The sequence below is a fragment of the Capricornis sumatraensis genome, chromosome 7, assembly GCF_032405125.1.
Source record: "Capricornis sumatraensis isolate serow.1 chromosome 7, serow.2, whole genome shotgun sequence".
Classification (NCBI taxonomy): Eukaryota; Metazoa; Chordata; class Mammalia; order Artiodactyla; family Bovidae; genus Capricornis; species Capricornis sumatraensis.
Window position 1 is genome coordinate 113,440,184 of NC_091075.1, and position 18,089 is coordinate 113,458,272.

An 18,089-nucleotide genomic window follows, 5' to 3' on the forward strand; every position below is an offset into this window, starting at 1 on the left:
TTCCAAAGCTTGCTTCTGTCAGGTCAGAACTATTCATCCTTCAAGAACTAGCCTGAGGTGCTTCAAGCTTTTCATGAAACCCTTTTTTTACCAGGCAAAACTAATATTCTTTTCCCTCGGATTCCCTGAGAACTTCCTTCAGACTTTTAGGACAGAAGAGGGGTCTGTCATCCTTGGAAGACGATGAGCTTCTTAATAACCTCGAATGGAGGTTATTATAATGAGCGCTCAATTAATGTCTGCTTAATTGAATAAAAATGACATTCTTCTCTGAGAATTAGCTGGGGAAAAGGAAACAAATTTAAATGTGCTCTGGGTGTTCCACACTGTGCTAATAATATCATCACATACGTTAATTTCCAAAAAACAGCAGTCTAAGAGGATATATGTCTTATGGCATATATATTATCATCCCTGTATTATAAACAAGGATCACAGAAGTTGTGTGAGCTGCCCAGGATCACAAAGCTAGTTAGAAGCAGAACAAGTGTTTAAAGTTAGATGTATATATATATAGAGAGACAAAATGGCTTATATTTAGTTTAATGGCTTATATTCAAATTTTTTTCATCCCTGTAAATTCAGAATGAAATTTTAGAAGATGACATAGTTAGACATAAACAGGCATGGAGTTGTAAACCTGATTCTAACACACCAAAAAAGGTGTCCTTTTCCCACAAGAATGAGAATAACTTTTTATTGCCTTTTGTGTGTGTGAGGAGTTTCTCTGAGCTATACAGACATCTGTCCCGGTTGAATCAAAACAGTTGGCTGCAATGAGGTCCCATAAATGTGTGATGCCTAACTAACATTGTTCTGGAGGCTAGAACAATTAGTGCAGCTTTACCCAGGGCTTGAAAAGGCAAGAGATATTTATAGCAACAATAACAGCTGATTACAAGCATCTGTATGCCAATGAAACTTGTTCTAGGAAATCTTACAATTACCAAGTTCAGTAGCTAACAGTTCAGTAGCCACAGTTAAAAATTTTATTTTTAAAGCCTCCACCGAAGCTAAGAATAGGAAAATAAGAGGGTTGCCCTGAAGTGGTGTCTCAGGGCAAACTCAGCTCCCTGAATGCAGTTCAGTCCCTGAAGACACAAAACTTTACAACAGTGTAACTGAAATAAAAACTATCCATTAAAAAAAAAAATCCAAACAATGCACTCTGATGCTTATGGAACTTATCAGGCAAGTCCTTTAAAGAGGGCTTCCCTTGTAGCTCAGATGATAAAGAATCTGCTTGCAATGCCATAGACCTGGGTTTGACCCCTGGGTCAGGGGATCCCCTGGAGAAGGGAGTGGATACCCACTCTGGTATTCTTTCCTAGAGAATTCCATGGACAGAGAAGCCTGGTGTGCTGCAGTCCATGGAGTCCCAAAGAGTTGGACACCACTGAGCAACTAACACTACACTACATGAAATCCTTAAACTAAATAGTTCCAGAGTGAAAACTAAATGCATTCTTAAACTCTCATGTTTTTTTTCCCTAGAAAAGTTGGTTACCAAAATGTATCATTTATCAAACAATAGAAAAACTTTCAGACCTAAAAAAATAGAAAAGGAGGGTAGAAAAAAATAGAAAGGAGGTACATTCATACAATGCTACTGCTTATTTTTTTCCTTCAAGGAAAGTTTTCTTCTCTTAATAGTAATGCTTTCAAGCAAAGGTTTGAAAAGTAGAAAATCTGGCAGATGCAGAAAGAATTTTAAAAGAAAAGGAAGACTTCTGTCCCATTGCTGCCAGAATCAATCGTGGCTGACACGTCAATCTCCTCTCGCTTTGCTCTGTTTTTTCTCAGCCTGCTTCTCACCATCTCTGGCTTTGCTGTTATTTGTCTGCCTTCTTTTGCTCTGAGCAGTGCTGGTGACCTGGCAGATGGGATCTTTGGAGGCCCTGGGGGCTGAGCTGCCGTCCACGCGGTGACCACAGGTGCATTATTTCTCTTCTCCAGGATGGAAGCTTGCACAGGTCTGTTCCGAGAGTCTGAAAGAATCAAGCACCCTCTGCACAGACCCGCACCACCTTGCACACAGGCTCAGCGTCCAGGTACAAACCCCTCCGCCAGCCAGAAGCCTTGGGTTCAATGCCCCGATCTAGGTGATTCAAAGACTGCTTGGCATAAAAAGGGGATTCCCTGGTGGCTCAGACGGGAAAGAGTCCGCCTGCAATGTGGGAGACCTGAGTTCAGTCCCTGGATCAGGAGGATCCCTTGGAGGAGGAAATGGCAACCCACTCCAGGATTCTTGCCTGAAAAATCCCATGGATGGAGGAGCCTGGCGGGCTACAGTCCATTTACAGTTGCAAAGAGCTGGACTTGACTGAGTGACTTCCTTTTCACTTTGGCATAAAAAGGAGCGCATTTGAGTCACTTCTAGTGAACTGGATGAGCCTAGAGCCTTACACAGAGTGAAGTAAGCAAAAAAGAGAACAAATATCGTATATGAACACACATCTATGGAATCCAGAAAAGCAGTACTGATTAACCTATTAACTAGAGGCGCAGGCATAGAGAACAGGCTTTGGACACAACAGGGGAAGGACAGGGCAGATCAAATTGAGAAAGTAGCGCTGAAACATATACAATGCTGTATATAAAATAGAAAGCCAGTGGGAATTTGCTGTAAGACTCGGATCTTAACCTGGTGCTCTGTGACTAGCTAGAGGGTGGGGTGGGCTGCCTGTACCTTTAAGGAGGTACAAGGGGGAGAGGATAGATGTGTACTCATGGCTGATTCATGTTGATGTATGGCAGAAACCAACACAACGTTGCAAAGCAATTGTCTTCCAATTAAAAATAAACTTTAAAAAAATCGGAAAAAAAAATAAAAAGAAATAATAAAGATCCCTTGGCAGTTGTGACTCAGCTTCTCAGAGCGACTTTCATGAGACCCTGCTGATTGTTTAATTCCCTGTGAGATGTGAGCAAGAGGCAGGAGGAGAGAGCATTTCTGGAGCATTCCTGGGCCTCCCCCCTGCAGACCGCTCGCCATCTCCGTGAATCTTGCTGGTGGATGGTAGGGCGAGGGCAGGGGCGTCAGCAGGCTTTGTGCTCCTGATCCCAGGTCACTGTGGGAGACTCTCAGATGAAAACCATCTATTTCTGTGCGGGTCAGGAGAACAGAAGCCATCAGTCAAGGCTCAAGGAAGGGTTTTGTTTTCTCTGTCTCTACAAAATGGTCCAGCTTCACTACATGCCCTGGCATACACTGGATGTCGCCCGGGGTGATGGCCACACCCAGGCCCCGGCCACACGGGGTCCAGGGGCAGCAGGACAAAGGCTAGAGCTGCCAATCTCCGAACAGCCTGGGCCACAGTGTGTGCAAGCATGGCACATGCCATGTCCTCCAGGGGCACAGCCAAGCCAGCAGCAGGCGGCCGGGAACCCACAGGTCAGTTAGGGACAGCCAGGGGCTGGCAGGCAGGGCAGAGGGGCCAGCAGGGGCCCTGGGGTGAACAGTGCCCTGGGAAGGACTTCTCCTGGGAGCCTGGAAGATAGGAGATTGAGGTAGAAACCAACAGAGGAGTCCTTCCTAACTTCCTAAGTACTCACTGAACCCAATGTTCCTTATACAATAATTCCATTATTCAAGCTTCTCAAACATGCAAGACAGGATTGTTGGAATATGGGCTGTAATGGTTATCTTCAAACATAGAGTTCCTTGGTGAGCATGGAGACCACACTTGGGATCTGCTTCTGCTCGTGGAAGCAAGGGTCATCAGACTGAGATTCAAAGCACCTGGCCACCCTGTCATTCACCCTGGTGAGGATCTGCAGGATTTCCAGGCTCTTTCTAAGGTCAATCAGGAAGAACAGAAGGCCTGCACAAACCAGGAGCCCCTCCCTGGGTTCCTCCATGAGGAAGAGCCTCCAACTGTGGAGTAGGCAAAGAGAAGTCAGCTTCAACTGGGATCTCATATCCCATATTCCTCATAGTGGGAGGAATAAGGAGCAACAGAGGATGAGATGGTTGGATGGCATCATTGCCTTAATGGACATGAGTTTGAGCAAACTCCAGGAGATGAGAAGGAAAGAAGAGCCTGGCTTGCTACAGTCCATGGGATCACAAAGAGTTGGACATGACTTAGTAAGTAAACAACAGCAACAACAGCATCCTTATTGAGTGCCTACTGTGTGCCAGGCTCCGACGGCACCGAGAAGATGGGGAAGTCAGGGGTCCCACAAAGCCGTTGGACTTTGTCAGCTCAGTGTGGTAGAAGAAGGCTTTTGGAGGGAGATTTTTGCCTCATGTCTGTTTTTCTGCACTTGTATTTGGGAGGGTGGAGGTGTCTTTGGAAAGCAGCATGGATTAGTCAGGTGGGAGTTGAGAAACAGTGCTGGTTCTCAAACGTTAGTTGTCTAAGCATGACTCACCAGGGCAGCCTGTTAAAAATGGGGATTAATGGGCTGCATCCCCAGAAATAAGATTTGACAATCTCACTTTAAACAAGGACACAGTTTTACACTGATGTGGCTTTTGGGTCTGGAGCCATCCTGGGGTTTCTGCTGGCAATTCCCTGATGGCTCTCAGTGGCTCTTGCAACTGAATGTGCCAAAGTATCCACACCTTCTTTTCTGGCACAGCAACTGAAACTGAGATGAAACTTCTTCCGTTTCACCTTGACTACCTTATTTATCTGTAGTCTTTGGTTTTGTGGGGGCTTTGCTGGTGGCTCAGACAGTAAAGAATCTGCCTGCAATGCAGGAGACCCAGGTTCAGTCCCTGGATGGGGAAGATCCCCTGGAGAAGGGAATGTCAACCCACTCCAGTATTCTTGCCTGGAGAATCCCATGGAGGTCCGTGGGGTCTCAGAGAGTCAGACACGACTGAGCAACTAACACACACACACACATTGTTTTGTGAGTGGTGAGGTTTCAATATGTTCTTAGAAGTGGCTCCAGAAGTTGAGAGGGACCTCCACTCGGGAGCAGCATGCATGCGCCGCTCGGGTGCTGCCCTGACCCAGTGGACGCCCCATCTTCGCCTTTCCTGATGGATCTCTCCAGTCTGCTCTTCTCTGAGGATGGCTGGAGTCTGTTTATTCACAGCTCTCCCGTGGGCCTCCTGCCGTCTCCCCTTGCTGTGTTTCTCTCTGTCCCCAGCGGAGCCTTGGTGGTGTTACTGGGAAGTCACCCTTTCTTAGCGGCTGAGCCTTTAATCCTTTCAGCTGCTTGCGCCTGCATGTCCTCTAGCAGAAAACAGGACACGTGTACGGTGTGTGCACGTCTGCCTGTGGGGTGTATGCACCTGGGGTGTTCTGTGTGTGTTGTGTCTATGTGAGTTTTATGTCAGTGTCAGAGCCCAAGCTGTGTGTGTGATGTGTGTGTGCACGTCCGCCTGTGGAGTGTATGTACCTGGGGTGTTCCGTGTGTGTTGTGTCTGTGTGAGTTGTGTGTCAGTGTGCGTGCCCGAGTCATGTGTGTGATTTGTGTTTGTGTGCATGTCTGCCTGTGGAGTGTGTTGCGTGTGTGTTGTGTATATGTGAGTTGTGTATCAATGTCAAATCATGTGTGTGATGTGTGTGCGCACGTCCGCCTGTGGAGTGTATGCACCTGGGGTGTTGCGTGTGCATTGTGTATATGTGAGTTGTGTGTCAGTGTTCGTGCGTGAGTTGTGTGTCAGTGTTCGTGCCTGAGTTGTGTGTGTGATTTGTGTTTGTGTGCATGTCTGCCTGTGGAGTGTATGCACCTGGGGTGTTGCATGTGTGTTGTGTATATGTGAGTTGTGTGTCAGTGTGTGTGCCTGAGTCATGTGTGTGATTTGTGCTTGTGTGCATGTCTGCCTGTGGAGTGTGTTGCGTGTGTGTTGTGTATATGTGAGTTGTGTGTCAGTGTGAGTGATGTGCGTGCATGTCCGCCTGCCTGCCCGCGGGAGCGTGGTCCTACCTGAATAACCACCCACCCCTCCGCTGCATCTTCCTCCTGCCCCGTTCAGCCCCGCAGAGGTGCAGACGGGCTTGGCAGAGGCTGACTTGCTGTGTCTCCTTCTTCTTATCTGTTCTCTCTGGGAGAGATTTGGAGACGGAGCAGGGCGCTGATTCGTGGCAGAAACCGTGAAAGGCTCGAGCACTTCCGAGCCTGAGCACAGGTTGTTGGCAGGGATTGTCCTTTAGAAATACTGACCAGGGTCCCAGTGTGTCTGTGTCCATGGGTGAGGTGGACCCGGAAGCTTGGGGTCCATGAGGGTGGCACTGGGCACCGCTGGGGAGCTGGACAGCCCGTGGTTTGATAAGGGGAGAGTCGAGGGTCCTTCCATTGGTAGGTCTGTGCAGACAGGACTGGAGCGGGACGGGGCTTAGAAAATGAAGCGGTACTAAGGGGGGGCGATGTGGATGAACGTCTTCACTCCGCGGGCTCATTACCTCCTGCCTCTGGTCTGGGGCTTTCTTTGACTTGGCGGAATATAAATAGGGGGTCATCTGGCCTCTTGTACAAATGTGTCCATTTCCTGGTGGTCCCTCTCCCTCATCTCGCAGAGTGTGTTTCAGGAGAACTCTATCCTTATTTTGAAAATTAGTGTTGCTGTTCAGTTGCTCAGTCGTGTCTGACTCTGCGACCCCATGGACTGCAGCACGCCAGGTTTCCCTGTTCTTCACCATCTCCTGGGGCTTGCTGAAACTCATGTCCTTTGAGTCATGATGCCATCCAACCATCTCATCCTCTGTCGTCCCCTTCTCCTGCCTTCAATGTTTCCCAGCATCAGGGTCTTTTCCAATGAATTGGCTCTTCGCATCAGGTGGCAAGAGTATTGGAGTCTCAGCATCAGTTCTCCCAGTGAAAGTTAGTGAGTGTAATACACAAAATAAAGTCAGGGTGCTCCTCCCCAGTGGGGAAAGGACAGGAAGCGCATCGGCTACCCTGGGAAGTTCTCTTTCGAGTCCCCTCGCCCAGTGCCTTGGCACGAGCCAAGCCCTTGGTCTGGACTGTGTGGTTGCCTGTTCCGCAGCTCACACTGAGCCCTGCCTGTGCGCCCGCCTTGTGCTCAGCTCTGGGGAGAGAGACTCCAGGAGCACGGGGTCCACGCCGCCCCCACTGGACGCTGGGTTGGGAGCTGATTTTGGTTCTTGATCTCTCTCCCTGACCCTCAGCGGGGGTCTCCCGCTGCTCAGCCTTTCATCGCCTGGACTCTGAGTCGCCCAGGGGGTGACTTGAGATGGGGACTTCCATCAGGGCAACCTGGTGAGGGTGTCAGAAAGACAGAAACCAGCCCCACTCAGCCTTAAAGAGTTTGGTCCCTGCCCCTGAGGCCACGCTCTTCCAGCTTGGGTTGAGGGGAGTGAGGAGATAAAGTTAGATCAGTGAGTGTATTGGTGAGATGAAAGATGGAGTGAAACGCACCTCCAGGAAGGGGGCTGTTGCTGTTTGTTGTTTATTCACCTGACTGTTTGTGACCCCACGGACTGTAGCCCGCCGGCTCCTCTGTCCCTGGGATTTCCCGGCAAGCATACTGGAGTGGGTTGCCATTGCCTCCTCCAGGGGACCTTCCCCACCCGTGTCTCCTACACTGCAGGCGGATTCTTTACCTTGGAGCCAGATCACCGTGCCCACTAGCAAAATAAAGGACAAAGTAAGACACATCTGCGGAGACGTATGGGGCCCCGGCATAGTAACCTGTGGGGATCCCTGCACACCCGGGGTCCCGAGGTCCCCGCATAAACTTCACTGATTTTCTGGCCACTGTGCACACAGAGCTCGACAGTGTTAAACACTCAGCAAGGACATCGTGATTACTGTTCCCCTACAGCCCCCTCCCCTGAGTCAGGGCTCCCTACTTGACGTGTAAGGTCTTCAGGGCGACTTTTTTCTCGCTGTCTCAGGGACCCGTCTTGGGTCCTCAGAGCCCAGGGCTCCCAGGAATGGACTTGCTGCTGATGCCTGATCCCAGGACTCTGGCCTCCACACTCCCAGCCTTGGCATGCGTGTGCCTGCTTAGTCACGAAGTTGTCCGAATCTTTGTGACCCCATGGACTGTAGCCCACCAGGCTCCTCTGTCCATGGCATTTTCCAGGCAAGAGTACTGGAGTGTCTTACCATTTTCTCCTCCAGGGGATATTCCTGACCCAGGGTTGAACCCGTGGCTCTTGTGTCTACTTCACTGGCGGGCAGATTATTTCCCACTAGCTACTTTAATAGAAAACAAAGAAATTTTTAAAAGAAATTTTACTCATAAAATATATCTTTAAAAAAACCAATCATATGAATGAATTCAACAATTTAATTCATCTTAGATTTCAACTGATAACAACCTACTTTTACAACAGAGGTTCACGGTTTGGGTTCTGTTCAGGCTACTATACTTTTAAAACCTTTTTGTTTTATCTTGGGGTATGGCTGATTAGCAATGTTGTGATTTTCAGGTGGACAGCAAAGGGACTCAAGCCACACATGCACATGTACTGATTCTCCCCAAACCCCCCTCCCACCCAGGCTGCCGCATGACATTGGGCAGAGCTCCCTGTGCCGCACAGCACAGCCTGTTGGTTGCCCACTTTACATACAGCAGAGTTTGCATGTCTCCTCCACACTCCCTAACTATCTGTTCTCCCCATTCTTACCCTCCGGCCCCCTTCACCTCACCCCAGCCCCCCTCCCCGGCCACAGCAATCACAAGGTCATTTTACCCACTTTACATACAGCAGAGTTTGCATGTCTCCTCCACACTCCCTAACTATCTGTTCTCCCCATTCTTACCCCCTGGCCCCCTTCACCTCACCCCAGCCCCCCTCCCCGGCCACAGCAATCACAAGCTCATTTTCAAAGTCTGTGAGTTGGTACAGGCTAGTTTATTCCTTGTCCTTTTTGTTTGTTTGTTTTGACATATGCTTTATTTCTTCTGGATTATACTACTGCCTAGGAGTAGAATTTCCTTTGTCCTTAGTTGATAAAGAGCCTCCTGGTACCGATTTCAGAAGCATCCGTGACTCCATATCGCCACCCTGTGGTGATCTTATCCTGAAGACTAGACTGGGATAGGAGGATTTTTTCTTTTTTCTTCCTTTTGAGCATTTTCATCTCTTTTCTACTTGAGTGATAATCAGACTACACATGCTCATCCCACCCAAGCCTTGCTATGCTTTCACTGTATATGTTTACATTAGATTTTTACAACAAAGCTGTAAGGTGTGGCTGTTATTTATGCTTAAAATAAAGATGAGGAAAATGACTTAAGTGACTTCCCTGTCGTGTCAGAACACCATCCTTTTAGCTGCACCCAGATCTCTTTCTTCAGGTATGCACTCTTTGTTCTCTGATGGAAAAAACTTTTTTTTCATCTTTTTTTTTTTTTTTTTAAGACATGGCCTTGGCTGCTTTTTTTTTTTTTTTGGCTGAATGGTATGTGGAATTTTAGTTTCCCATCCAGGGGTTGAACCCATGTGCCCCCTGTGGTGGAAGTGCAGAGTCTTAATCACTAGACTACCAGGGAAATTCTCAAGATTTTTTTTCATCTTTTTGTGACACCACACCCCTAAATCAAGCCTGACAGCAAAGAAGCGCAGGATGCTGGGGGTGAGGGGAGATCAGGAGATAAAATTCCACTTGGAAAATCCTGATAAGACTTCAGCTGGCAGCCTGGGGGCTAAGAAAAGAGGGAGAAGCAGAAAGAGGACAGATGCTTCCTGGGTGCAGGTGAGTGACTCACAAGGTCCATCCAGAGGGATAGGGATGCATGTCTTTGCATAAAACGGTCACTATCTTCAGCAGGTCTGAAGTCTTTCCCAACCCTGATTTCTAAAGCTGTGATGGATATGAGACTTTTGGGTGTTGGCTAGAAGTTAGGCATGAGCAGTGAGTGGCTCCTGCGGCTGCTGCTAAGTCGCTTCAGTCATGTCCGACTCTGTGCAACCCCATAGACGGCAGCCCACCAGGCTCCCCCGTCCCTAGGATTCTCCAGGCAAGAACACTGGAGTGGATTGCCATTTCCTTCTCCAATGCATGAAAGTGAAAAGTGAAAGTGAAGTCGCTCAGCCGTGACTGACTCTTAGCAACCTGGTGGACTGGTAACCTAGCCAAAAAGGATGATCTCGACAGGCCACCCAGACATCCAGGAGAGCTCACGGGTATGTTACAGAATTAACCCCAGAGACTTCCAACTCCAGCACCCCACCCTAGGCACACAGTGGATACAAACCAACCAGGGGGGCTTCCTCAGGTAACCTTAGGGAGCTAGGAGCCCATTAAGGGTTCCTAAATATTCTACACATAAATACAACTGATTATCACAGACCCAATTATGGGAAGACATACATAACAGAGCCTGCTGTTACATAACTTGCAATTGTCAACTGGCCTTGAGCATAGGCCAGTTTGCACCCCCTTCTATTGACTGGTGGTAGGTACAAACCCTATTTTGCACAAGGCACGGCAGAGGAGGAGATGGGAAGTGTAAAAAGAGAGCAGCCAAGAGAGATGCGGAGACTGCCTCCCTCGGGGCTGGCCTGCACTCATGTCTGGGGAGCGTCTTTCTAACAAAAGATCTGTCCACTTGAGCTGAACTGAACTGAAGCTTGTCTGTTGTTTTAAACCCTTTAGTCCTTTCTTCCAAATCTTTGTTGAAATTGGACAAGAACCGAGTAAGAGAAGTAAACCTACCTGATACAGAAAACATTAAAAATATATATACATATTATTAAAGAATAGTCACAGCACCACCTGTTGCCTCCAGGATGATCTCAGACTTGAGCTCTTCAGACACAAATAAGCCCTTCAAAGGGTTTCTTTATGCTGATTATAAATTGCTGTCATTGTGGAGTTCAAAGACCTCCATATATTTGCAACATGAGTTTGAGCAAACTCGGGAGATAGTGAAGGACAGGGACGCCTGGTGTGTTGCAGTCCATGGGGTCGCAAAGAGTCAGACACAACTGAGCGACTGAACAGCAACATGACATTCACAAGGGATTTTTTGTGCTCACAGTTCTTAGCCATTAAACTCAAAGCAGTTAGACCCCTTACCCCAAAGCGTTTCTCAGGCACTTCTGAAATAAATCCTTCCTGCAAATGGTGGGACGGCTATTTAAAGGGTCTATAATTGGCTCAGTGTCCAAACCAGCCCAAAGTTCAAGTAAACTTTGAAACCGAATTTAAGAATGTAAGAGGAGGAGAATATGTTTGTGTACGCGCTCAGTCGTGTCCGACTCTTTGTGACCTCATCGACTGTAGCCCGCCAGCCTGCTGTCTCCATGGGATTTTCCAGGGAAGAATACCGGAGGGGGTTACCATTTCCTGCTCCAGGGGATCTTCCCCACCCAGTGACAGAGCCTGTCAAGTAGCAGTGTGTGTAAGTGGGTAATGCAGCTGCTATTACAAATAGATACCCAAGTCTCAGGGCCTTAACACACTGGAAGATCACTTCTTCCTCACATGAAGTCTGATGAGCATTCCCATAGCTAACTATGGGCTTCCCTGGTGGCTCAGACAGTAAAGAATCCACCTGCAATGCGGGAGACCTGGGTTCTATCCCTGCATTGGGAAGATCCCCTGGAGGAGGGCATGGCAACCCGGCCCAGTCTTCTTGCCTGGAGAATCTCCATGGACAGAGGAGCCTGGTGGGCTACAGTCCATGGGGTCACAAAGAGTTGGACGAGACTGAGCGACTAAGCACAACCCAGAGCTAATTGCAGCCAACAAAATTAAGGTCCTGCCTCTACCGCCCCAGCTTCAGGCTACTCTGTCTTTGTTGTTGTTCCGTCGCTAATTTGTGTCTGACTCTGCAATCGCAGGGACTGCAGCCCACCAGGGACCTGGGGGGCAAGCGTGTCAGGGTCCCCATGGGCCTAACCCTGGCCTAATGCCAGGGCTCCATACGTAAACCCAGAGGATACGGTGATTCCAGCTCTCTGAGGTTCAGGGCGATGCTGAGGGGGGCGGCTCTGCCCAGAGTCTGCCCTGGGGGCTCTGGCTTCTTGGAGACACGGCTCCCAGTGGTACCCCAACTTGAAACACAGCTCCTGGCCTGCTCGTGGGCTCTTATGGAGATCCAGTGCCTTAGAGAGGATGGTCAGATATCATGGCATCCAGGAGTCCTCACCCTGCCCGGGTCCCATCCTAGGTTAAAGATGGACTTGGGAGAATTCCCTGGCTTCCAGTGGAGAAGACTCTGCCCTTTCACTGGCTGGGCCTCGGTTCAAGCCCTGGCTGGGGAACTAAGACCTCACAAGACGGGCTCTATAGGCAAAAAAAAAAGAAAGAGACAGAGTTGGAAAGACAAATAGACTTCTAGCTTTGAAAAAGAGGAAATGGAATATTATAGAGCATCAAGACTGGTCCCGCAGATGAGTGCTCTTCACACAGGAAGGCTGAGGTCCCATGCTTGGGGATGCACTGTGTCTGCTTTGGTTAGCCCAGGGCCAGCCTTTGACCACCTGGAGACGGCTCTCTGGAAGCCCTGAGGGCACCTGGGTCTGGTTTAGGGTGCGCTCATTGCAACTAAAAACTGATGGTGTCCTGTGGATGACAGCAGCCACCAAGTGCCACGGCAGCTCTGGGAAGCCCATGTCTGTGTGCCAGGGAAAGGGAATGGCCGTCGGGATGTGGGACCTGCCTGGAGATCATCCGTCTTTCTCAGTGTGAACCACGACTCTTGCAGCTCAAAGCGGGGCCTTGCCAGATTCCGGCAGATACACGGCATGTGTCCTCTGCTGCCATCTGGTGTGGCTTCAAACGGCCTTTGACACTTGACCCAGTAACTGGAAACACCTTCTGTGAGAGCGGTAGTTCAGCTCAGTGGCTCAATCGTGTCCGACTCTTTGCGACCCCTTGGACCACAGCACGCCTGGCCTCCCTGTCCATCACCAACTTCTGGAGTTCACCCAAACTCGTGTCCATCAAGTTGGTAATGCCATCCAGCCATCTCATCCTCTGTCATCCCCTTCTCCTCCTGCCCTCAATCCCTCCCAGCATCAGAGCCTTTTCCAATGAGTCAACTCTTCACATGAGGTGGCCAAAGTATTGGAGTTTCAGCTTCAGCATCAGTCCTTCCAAAGAACAGCCAGGACTGATCTCCTTCAGAATGGACTGGTTGGATCTCCTTGCAGTCCAAGGGACCCTCAAGAGTCTTCTCCAACACCACAGTTCAAAAGCATCAATTCTTCGGTGCCCAGCTTTCTTCACAGTCCAACTCTCACATCCATACATGACCAGTGGAAAAACCATGGCCTTGACTAGATGGACCTTGGTTGGCAAAGTAATGTCTCTGCTTTTGAATATGCTGTCTAGGTTGGTCATAACTTTCCTTCCAAGGAGTAAGTGTCTTTTAACTTCATGGCTGCAATCACCATCTGCAGTGATTTTGGAGCCCCCCCAAATAAAGTCTGACACTATTTCCACTGTTTCCCCATCTATTTCCCCTGAAGTGATGGGACAAGATGCCATGATCTTAGTTTTCTGAATGTTGAGCTTTAAGCCAACTTTTTCACTCTCCTCTTTCATTTTCATCAAGAGGCTGTGAAAGTGCTGCACTCAATATGCCAGCAAATTTGGAAAACTCAGCAGTGGCCACAGGACTGGAAAAGGTCAGTTTTCATTCCAATCCCAAAGAAAGCCAATGCCAAAGAATGCTCAAACTACTGCACAATTACACTCATCTCACACGCTAGTAAAGTAATGCTCAAAATTCTCCAAGCCAGGCTTCAGCAATACGTGAACCGTGAACTTCCAGATGTTCAAGCTGGTTTTAGAAAAGGCAGAGGAACCAGAGATCAAATTTCAAACATCTGCTGGATCATGGAAAAAGCAAGAGAGTTCCAGAAAAACATCTATTTCTGCTTTATTGACTATGCCAAAGCCTTTGACTGTGTGGATAACAATAAACTGGAAAATTCTGAAAGAGATGGGAATACCAGACCACCTGACCTGCCTCTTGAGAAATCTGTATGCAGGCCAGGAAGCTACAGTTAGAACTGGACATGGAACAACAGACTGGCTCCAAATAGGAAAAGGAGTCCGTCAAGGCTGTATATTGTCACCCTGCTTATTTAACTTATATGCAGAGTATATCATGAGAAACACTGGGCTGGAAGAAGCACAAGCTGGAATCAAGATTACTGGGAGAAATATCAATAACCTCAGGTATGCAGATGACACCACCCTTATGGCAGAAACTGAGAGTGGTAGGTTTGGGCCAAAGCACAGTAGCACGTGAGTCCAAGCTCGGCCACCGTTCTGCCATCTGGATCACTACGGCCATAGATGCTGCGGCACTCTCAGCAGGGGACCCCGACGGCGGGCTGATGCGGTTTCTGCTCCTTCCCCTGCTCAGCCGGTGCTGTCATCAGAGGCGGAAGGGACTTAGAGTGCTGCGGCTGGAAAAGGTGGCTGGAGACAGTGCCATCAGCACCGTGGCCTCCCTTGGAGCCAGACCAGGTGGGCATCAGTGCAGCCGGCCCTCAGAGCGAGTGCAACTCGGGCCGCTCCCTCCAGCGCCTGCACCTCTGGGATTAGGAGCAGCAGGCAGGGATCAGAAGGCAGACCTCCCAAATCTGCAGGACAGGGGCCTTAATGCCCGTCTTGGCTCCCAGTGTCTGTGTGCAAGCTACTCAAGGAGCACTGCTGACTGGCTGCCTTCAGACCGGGGTGGGGAAAGGACCATGGTGCTTAAGAGTTGAAATTGGCCAAGATCAACCTTCCCTGGAGGCTCGCTGGTAAAGAGTCTGCCTGCAGTGCAGGAGACCCAGGTTCAGTCCCTGGATTGAGAAGATCCCCTGGAGAAGGGAGTGACAATTCACTCCACTATACTTGCCTGGAGAATTCCACAGACAGAGGAGCCTGGTGGGCTACAGTCCATGGGGTCACAAAGAGTCAGACACAACTGAGTGACTAACACGGCTTCTACTACTACCACAATGTGCCGTCCAAGACTTCCCTTGGAATTTGCCAGCCTTCAGTAGACTCCATGCATGCCTGTGTGCTAAGTCGCTTCGGTCATGTCCGACTCTCTGTGACCCTGTGGACCTCAGACTTCCAGGCTTCTCTGTCCATGGGGTTCTCCAGGCAAGAACACTGGAATGGGATGCCATTTCCTCCTCCAGGGGATCTTCCTCACCCTTGCATCAGCAGGCAGGCTCTTTACCACGAATACCACCTGGGAAGCCCTCAGTAGACTTCAGGGTTCTAAATTATTGGGTACCCAAAAAACCCCAGTGGGTCAGCCATGAGTACTCTCAGGACTGGCTCCACCTTCTCCCTTCTCTCGTGCTGTTGTTCAGTTGCTCAGTCGTGTTCACTCTTTGCAGCCCCCTGGACTGCAGCACACCAGGCTCCTCTGTCCTCCACTATCTCCCGGAGTTTGCTCAAATTCATGTCCATTGAGTCAGTGATGCCATCCAACCGTCTCATTCTACTACCTGGGCACCCACCAACAGTCTGTAGTTTGCACTGAGACTTCACCACATTTCTTGGACCAAAAACTATTTTTAAATCTGGGTTCCCAACCTTGGGCCAGGAACTGGTACCAGTCGAAGCCCTGTTAGGAACCAAGCCACACAGCAGAAGGTGAGGGGGTGGGTGAAACCCAAACTATCCCCCTACCCCAGTCCATGGAAAAATTTTTTTCCGCAGAACTGGTCCCTGATGCCAAAAAGTTTGGGGACCACTGTTCTAAATGAAGCAAGATATTCTCCATCAGGGTGATCTGAAGCATTGCTTGGGCCAACTTTATGTAGTTTGGACTAATCTAGAAAACCTGTTAAAATATACATTCCTGGACCTCATCTTTGGAGACTCTGATTTGAGTGTATCTGAAGTGCAGGAAGAATTAGCCTTTGTGGGATTCCCATGTAGCTCAGTAGTAAGGAATTCCCCTCCCGATGCAGGAGACACTGGTTCCATCCTTAATTCAGGAAGATCAAACATGCCTCGGAGCAACTAAGCCTCTGTACAACTATTGAGCCTATACTCTAGAGCCTGAGGGCCAGAAATACCGAGCCCACCTGCTTCAACCACTGAAGCCCAAGTGCCTAGAGCCCACGCTCTGCAACAAGAAAAACCACCGCAGTGGGAAGCCCATGGCTGCAGCAAAGTGCAGCCCTCCCTCTCTGCAGGTAGAGAAAGGCCCATGCAGCAACGAAGACCCAACAGAGCCAAAAGCAAATTAAATTCGAGAACTAGCCTTTTGTGAGCTCCCCGGGTGATCCTTCTGTTTCTCAGGCCATGCTTTGGGTAGGACTGATTTATACTGCGTTTCATCACTGAGAACACGGGACAGCTAGCTGGTGGCTTTAATTTAAAATGTGAGTATGTGGTCCGTGCCAAAACCCAGCCTAGCTTGAGACTTTACTGCTGAGTCCAATTTGTACTGCTCTCTGTAGGACAGAAAAATAAATCAAGAGATGAGTTGTGGGGGTAAGGAAAAACAACTTTATTTGGAAATCCCGTAGACAGAGAAGATAGTGGACTCTTGTCCCAAACAATCATTTTAACTCAGTTATAATTCAGGCTCCTTTTATACTAAAAGGGGAGTGGGTGTGGCTGGTTTCTGCAGCCATTTGCTCTTCCACTTCTTTAAAAAATTATTTTTATTTAAATATTAAAAATTTTTTTTACAACTTTGTGTTGGTTTCTGCCATACCACAATGCCAAAGGTGCTGGGATCCTTTGTTCTTGCAGCAGTCCATGTAGATTTGGTCACAGTGTTCCTATAAACCTCCCAGCAAGAAAAATAGTTATCTTGTTTTTCACTATATGAATGGCAGAGTATACACCTCTAAAGGTCAGAGCCTTGAGAATGGGCTGTCTTGGGTGTTTCAGGCTGTAGGCAACATTCTTTTACAAAACGAGCAGTCAGCATGACTAAGCGGAGGCAACGGAGCAGGAAGATCAGAGCTGAAGGAATGGATTCCACGAGCAGTCAGGTTTGTTCTCTGTAACAGTTCGCCTGCGCTGACAGCCAGGAGCTGCAGAATCTGGGAGACCTGGATCCTGTGGGCTGGGCCATACTGTACAATCGCTCTGTAAGCTTCAGGCCATTGAGTTGATAATTGGAACTAAAACTGCTGACCTCATGGGGACGCAGTGAGGATTATGGAGGGGACAAGTGAAAGGCCCAGAGCCTTCATAGGAAACAGACTTGCTAAGTGTGGCATAGATTTTTAAGGTACATATATTTTTAGAAATCCAACTGCAAGAAACCTCCCCTGATTCCCACCACCCTCAACTCCCACCCCCCATCCTTCTGTGTCTCATATACTCATCACGTGGGTTATCTTGGTTTACACCAGAGACAGAGCTCCCAGGAGGCTGGACCTAGTCCGTTAGCTCACCCGTACCCCACCCAGGGTCTTGTACAGTGCTTGGGACGGTAAAATGGTCAGTGCATATATATATAGTCCGCTAGCTCCAGCCTCCAAGAAGCTCAGTGTCAGAGGTGGAAATCAAGATGACCCATTTGATGAGTGTGTGTATATATAAATATATATATCGGGCTTCCCAGGTGGCACTGGTGCTAAAGAATCCACCTGCCAAGGCAGCAGATGCAAGACATGTGGGTTCAACCCCTGGGTCAGGAAGATCCCCTGGAAAAGGCAATCCACGCCAGTACTCTTGCCTGGAAAATCTCATGGACAGAAGAGCCTTCAGGGCAACAGTTCATGGGGTCACAGAGTCAGACATGACTGAGCACGCACACGCACACATATAGAAATCAGATGAAATGCATGTAGAAACTGTATGAGTAACTCTCAACCCAGGTTACACTTGAGAATTCCCTGGGATACATCTCAGAAATTCTGATTCAATTAATCAGAGGCCGTATATCTCAACCTTGGCTTTACATCAGAATCACCAGGCAAAAAATTTAAATCCACATGCTCAAGCCTCATCCGTCAGCATCTTTTGGGGGAGGACCCAAGGATCAGTAGTTTTAAAAAGCTCTCTCCTCGGAGGAACCCAGCCGGTCAGAAGGGGCTGGGCGTCACTGGGTCAGAGGTAGAAGCAACTGACTGACACATGCAGTGGGTCAGTCACGTGCTCTTAGGTACAAACTTTAAAGTGAAACTAAGACAGGAAGGAGCTCCTGTTTGGTACATGTCTAAGAACGTTTTTTATTTTCTGCCGTCTCAATTTTGGTGGTTTACCTTAATTTTTGTGTGTCC